The sequence below is a fragment of the Bison bison genome, unplaced genomic scaffold, assembly GCF_000754665.1.
Source record: "Bison bison bison isolate TAMUID 2011002044 unplaced genomic scaffold, Bison_UMD1.0 scf7180017864289, whole genome shotgun sequence".
In the NCBI taxonomy this organism is placed as follows: Eukaryota; Metazoa; Chordata; class Mammalia; order Artiodactyla; family Bovidae; genus Bison; species Bison bison.
The window spans coordinates 2,911,505-2,917,803 of record NW_011494861.1 but is presented as its reverse complement, the minus strand read 5'-3'; the positions used below and the strand labels follow the sequence as shown (position 1 = coordinate 2,917,803).

Below are 6,299 nucleotides of genomic sequence, written 5' to 3'. Positions count from 1 at the left end.
GCAAAGTCACCCCAGGCGCCCCTCACCCCTGCCTCCTTCTCTGCCCTGGAGAGCGCACGAACCCCTGCAGCTCGGGGGGCTGGGGGGAGCGTAGGGGGAAGGAGTGATTACAGGGTATTCGCGAGCACCTGCCCCCCGCCCGAGCCCGCACCGCGGGGGGTGCCCCCACCCTATTTGCAAAGTCCTGCACTCGCGCCTGGCGCCTCCCCCTCTTCTCCGCTACCCCGCCGCCCCCTCAGTTGGAGTAAGTGACCCCAGGAGCAGCAGCCCTCTCCTTCCCCGGAATCGCGCGCTGGGCATTCCCTGGCCACGGCGGGCGACGCGCCGCCCTGCGCCCGGGTGCCAGCCCTCCGTGTCCCCTGCCTCCCGCACGGCCGGAGTTGGGTGGCAGCCGCCGCGCGCAGGCTGGCTGGCTGGCTGGCTGGCTCTCTCGATCGCTCGCTCGCTCGCCCGCTCCCGGCTGCAAGCGGCAGCCCCGGGAGTGGGGGACTGCACCCTGACAGGGGGCGAGGCGGGGAAGCACCCCGGGAGGGCTGCGGAACTGAGGGGGTCGAGGGGGGCGCGGCGGAGGGAGCGCCGAGTCTCTTACCTGCACTTGGGGCGGCTTTGGGTGACTTTCCAAGTCCGGGGGAAAAATGTGTGTGTGTTTGGGATGGAGCGCCGCGGGCGCGCATGCGCTGCCCAAAGTTGCCGGATCCCGGATTTTTCGCTCCCAGTCTCCGCTCTCGCCCGCTGTGATTATGGAATTCTCCGCGGCAGAGCGGGCGAATGGGTGGCATGCAAAACCCGGGCCGGATCGCGGGGCCGGGCTCTGCTCCACCCTCACACCCCCAGACCTTCCCCTCCCGGTTTATTCCCACCCATCGCCCCGGCTGAGCTCTGCTGGCACGCGCGGTTAGACCCAGCCTGCGGAGCAGCATGTGAGCTCAAGACTCCCTTTTGCGGGTGGAGAAGCCTTCTCCACCCCAGACTGAGTGGAGTAGAGGCCGGGGGACAAGAGAGGAGGGACAGGAGTGGGTTACTTTCCACCTGTTCTGAACCTTGTGAGCCAGTCTGCTTCGCACTTTTCCACTGAAGAACTAGCTCTTTTCTGCAAGTTAGGATGTTAGAATTGCTGAACCCAAAAGGATGTGATGTTCTCACTGTTTGATACCTGCTTTGCACTTATTCTTTGCCAGGGAGTTTTTCATTCAGTCCACTGTGCAAGAAATAAATCCCTAAGTGAACAAGATAGGTCGTGAAAAATGAACCTGGGGCCCGGGGCGAAGGGCGGGAGAGAGTTGCAGATAATGTACATTAAAACAAATGAATAATATTATTTCAGAGAGTGAAAGGATCTTGAGGAAAATAAAACAAGGTAGTAAGGTAAAGAGTATCTTGGGAGAGCTAATTTCCCCTGCCCAGGCAATAAAGAAGGCCTCTTTGAGGGGAAACCTTCAAAACTCCATTGGAGATCAACCCCCCTTTTGTCCCTTTGCCCAACTTGCCCACCTCCTAGGTGGTTTGAGGTGGCCACACCAGGCTGAGTCTCGAAGGAGGAAGTGCTACCAGCTGGTCAACACCTTTGTGGCTTGGTAGACTTCGGGGCATCATCTGCAAGGTCTCAGCAAAGTCTCTCGGGACTAGGGAGCAGTGATGACCTGAGAAGTGGGAGGTAGGTATTCCAACTTTTGATTTGGGCTCATTCCACTCCTAGGACAGTGTAAATACGTGGTAGGCAGCTTGGACTTTGGGGTCAGACCTCAGTCTCTCACCAGCTGGGCGACTTTGAGTAAGATATTTGACCCCTCTGTGCCTCGGTTTCCTCAACAGTAAAATGGGGATAATAATAGTACTATTGCCAGGGCGGGTTGAGAGGCTAAAATGAGTTAATGCAGGAAAAGTGACTCGGCCAAGGCAGTGATCGATCAATGCCAGTAATTGTCATTGCTCCCTGGACATCCAGTGTTCCCTCTCTTCTTATTTCTTCCTGTCCTCTCTCCCTCCCTTCTCCTCCTCTGTCCTTTCTTCTCCCACAAGAGTCCTGCGCTCAGTCATTTGTTCAGCAGGCATTTGCCGAGCCCCAGTGAAGAGTGCATCCTTCCCAAGGCCAGGGAGATAAAAATGAACTAAGAGGCTTTGCCTCTGAGGAACTGATTGAGGAGTTTGCTTGTCTCTCCCCTCCCTCTTTTCCCACTATAAGGCTCAACTGCCACCCTCCACATACTCCCCAACAGCTACAGTCACCACCAAACTTTTATTAAAACATATATTCTTCCCTCCATTTTTTTCCTCGGATGCTTCACAACTCTCCCATCCCCCAAGATGTCTTTCTATCTCCTCTGAAGGAACCTCATCTGGGGTGGTGGAAGCTGGAAACAGTGGCAAGCCTGGGAGGAGGGAGGTGGACATTGGGGTGAGGTGAAAAGGGAGAGCTCCCTCTTCCTTTCCCACCAACCCAACTGAAAAAACAAACAAACAAACAAACAAACTGAGGGATCAAGAAAAAGCACTCCACCCAAAAAGTAACCCTCATCTTGAAAGCCTCTAGTACCTTCTCCCCCCACCACCCCTGTTCCTTTCACAGGGACTGAAATCAGATGCTCTTTTCCTCATTTGCTTCATCTTAGCATTTCCTGAGCTTTCCCTAAAATAAAATACAAACTCTTTCCCATGGTTGGCAAGATCTGGCCACTGCCTGCCCTTGGACCTCACCTCCTTCCACCCTATCCTTGGTCACATTGTCCCAACACACTAGCCTCTTGCTGCCCTGGAAATCACCAAGCTTGTCACTACCTCAGGGCCTTTGCACTTGTCCCCTCTGCCCAAAATGCCCTTCTTTTGGCTGCTTCCTTGCATCATTCTGCTCACATGTCACCTCCTCAGGGAGGCTTTCTCCCTAAAGCAGCTCCCAGCCTTTCTCTCTCATTTTACTCTGTTTGAGTGTCTTCAGAGATTTTGCTTATTCATTTGTTTCTGTATTTCCTGTCCAGCTGCCCCTGCTACAGTGGGAGCTCCTTGGAGGCAGGGAGGCACCTCCTTGGAGGTGTGCCCCCTTATGTGTTCAACACCTCAGCCTGGTACCTAGTAGGTCCTTACTCTTTGGGGTGAATGGAGATAAGCCTGTATGGTCCCCTGCCCTTGAGGGACATATCTGCAGAAGAACGACTAGAAAGTGCCCAGGACAAAGTTTGGGGGAGGGAGGAGGAACTGGTACAACCTGAGGGTTGCCAGGAGTTGCCAAGTTGGATCTGTGCCTTTGCCAAGTTTTCCACTCTCTGGCTTTTGGCCAGGGGTCGATAGTGGGGAAGCAGATGGCTCTGGTGACCCAAGCCTCAACAGAAGAGGCTGCATAGGCAGGAGGGGAAGTGGGGTCAACTAAGGACCCTATGGAAGCCATCCTTCTAGCCCCCTGCTTCTGGGCAGGCTGCCCATGATCAAGAGCCTCTCCCATTTTTAAATCTCCTGGGAAGACCCTCCCCACTAGACTGTGAGTTTCCCCGTGATAGGGTCTGTGCTTTTGTCACAGAAGCTGAGGAGCCAAGTATGGTGCTGCCCAGGAGGCTCTCAATGACTGATTGTTGAACAAGTAAATTTAAGTCTGTCTCTGTTTGTGTAATTGGCACAGCCTTGAAAGTAATCACAGCTCAGCTTCCTGGTCACAGTTTTTTGGTTTCTGGTCCTCTGTGGTGATGGAAAGCAAGACCTAATTGTGCGTCAATAGCTGTTATTTACCGAGCGGTTATAATGTGCCAGCAGCACACTAAGCACTTGTATGTGTTGTCCTCACAACAGCTGTACCAAGCAGTTACTGTTAGGAATATGCCCATTATACGGATGAGGAAACTGAGGCACAGTGAATGACTTTCCCAAGGCTGAGGCTGTGCTACCTGACTCCAGAGCTGATGCCTTTTACCGCCAAGACCAGCTGCAGGGATGGGGAGGTGACCAAAGGCTCACTCCATGACTTACCCCAGTGCAACAAGCGTTTACATCTTTACTCTTCATAGAAAGATGAAATTGGAATGTGAGTGCATTGAGAGAAGAGGAGGAAGAGAAGTTGAACAAATCTGTTCTTTAACCATAAAATCTTATTTCAGTCCAGTAAAAGACAAAAAGAATCAAAGAAATCAGAGGACCAAACACCAGATTTTATACACGTGAAGCACTCAGTAAGTATTGGCAAAGAATCGCTATTTTTAAATGTAAAAATTACAGACTACATGCTTGTTTCCCTTTTTCCTAAGCTGCCTTAAGTTTGAGGTTCCCCTTGGGTGAGGTCTGTGTCTTTTGGGTTCACTGGGTCTCGTTTGGTTCTGGCATCACAGTGGGTGCTCAATAGACACTTAGTGACTGAATAATTAAACAAATGCCCAAGATAAGTGATTATGGTGATTACTGGGCAAGTTGTAATTAAAAATAAAAAAAGCTGAGTGCATTTTTTTTTTTTTACGAATGTCTCTCTTGGGAGTCCATGAGTGGGAGGAGGGGAGAGAGGGGCTTCTTCCCAAATGCTAAGGTTGGTTCTCAAATCTCATCCAAGTTGACCAACTTGCCAAGCCTTTCCACCCCCAAATTCCCTCATTCCTTTTTGTAAAGCACGTGTTATTTGTTTCTGACTATATATATATATATATATATATATATATACATATATAATGTATTTATTGTAGAAAATTCAGAAAGTACAGATAAACAGGAAGAAAAAGTTAATTGTCTGTAATCCCACCACCCATGAATAATTCACTGCTGATGTTTCAGTGTATTTCCTGCCAGTCTAGGGTTTTTGTTTGTTTTTTGTTTTTGCTTTGTTTTGTTTTATACAATCAGCACACTGAACATTCCAGGTTTTTTTTAAGTCTGCTATGTGTATGTAGGGTTTCCCAGGTGGCTCAGTGGTAAAGAACTCGCCTGCCAACGCAGGAGATGCAAGAAACTCTCGTTCGATTCCTGGGTCAGGAAGATCCCCTGGAGAAGAAAATGGCAACCTGCTCCAGTATTCTTGCTAGGGTAACTTCATGGACAGAGGAGCCTGTAGAGCTCCAGTACATGGGGTCACAAAGAGTCAGACATGACTGAGCACATACCAACACATGTGTATGTGACATGAACATTTTCTCCCATCATTAAATGCTATTCCACAACACGATGTTGTGTAGACCCATAGCAGAGCTTGATCATAATTTACTTAACCAGTGCCCCACTATTGGAAACTTTGGACATCAAATTCGTTCCCAATTCATTTCATTACTACAAATAATGCTAATGAATATCCTTGTCCATAAATGATAGTGCACATTCCTTCAAGTGGAATTGTTGAGTCAAAGAGTGTGCACGCATTTCAGAGCTTTGATTCCCAGTTGCCAGTGCCCCCTCCCCATTAGGCTGTATGAACTTGCCCTCCAGCCAGCAGCCTGTGAGCAAGTCCCATCTCTCCAAATGCTCTCCAGCTTTTGGTATTCTCACTCTTTTTTTTTTTTTAAACCCCTGTTAATTTAATGGGTGAAAGAGTCTGTGATTCTAGTAATGAATCCTTATTAGAATCGTGCTGGCCACAAGCAGGGGCTGTTTCAAGGTTTGAGCGGCCTTGTTCAGACCCACAGCTTCGGGCAGAAATGAGAAAAACAAATGCTTAGTAGTGGGTAGTTGGAGGGGAGAGCAGAGATCTCTTACAGGTTCTGGGGGAGCTTCTAGACTGTCTACCTGAGCCCAGGCTTCTTGGGCATGTGCTCAGCTCTTGGGGGCAGAGGGGTGGGGTCTGTCAGTCTCAACAGAAATGAGCTCCTGCTTCCTCCTACCTCTCCGCCCACACCTTGCAGACACCTCTCTCGACAGAGAAGCCTTAGGGATTTCTATGCCATAAATACTACCTGTTTTTCAAGCTCAGCATCCACACTTTGTACCTGCTTTCATTTCCCCGCCTGAGCTATCACTCAGCCCTAGTCAAGGGACAGACTGTTTTGCTCTCTGATTCAACTTTTTCTTTTTCTAGTTGGTTCTAACTAATTTACTTTTTTGGTATTTATGTTTACCCCTACCTGGGAACAAGAAGAATTGAAGGTGACTAATTTTTTCCTTTTAGGAAATGTACCCTAATCCCAGTCTGATCTCTCTGATCCTTTTCAGCTTTGATATCCTCTTTTTTTTTTTTTAATAGCTTTAAATTTCTGGGGTAAAAAGATTAACTCACATTCAATACTAACAGTTCAGAAAAATACAAATATAAACAGAATGCAGAAAATTTCAAAACACCCACAGTCTGAGAGCCCTGTATTGGGGTGTGAACTGGACTTTAAAAATTAAAAGAATGAATTTAAGTG

General features: G+C 49.1%; 1 protein-coding gene across 1 annotated transcript in view; it reads right to left on the bottom strand.

Moving 5' to 3' along the window:
• Window positions 1-723, bottom strand: part of CASZ1 (castor zinc finger 1) — a 145,571-nt gene extending 144,848 nt beyond the window's left edge. The window contains exon 1 of the mRNA XM_010850186.1: window positions 590-723. The gene's annotated coding sequence lies outside the window, so the exon portion shown is untranslated. The remainder of the gene's footprint in view (window positions 1-589) is intronic.
• Window positions 724-6,299: the final 5,576 nt, after the last annotated feature.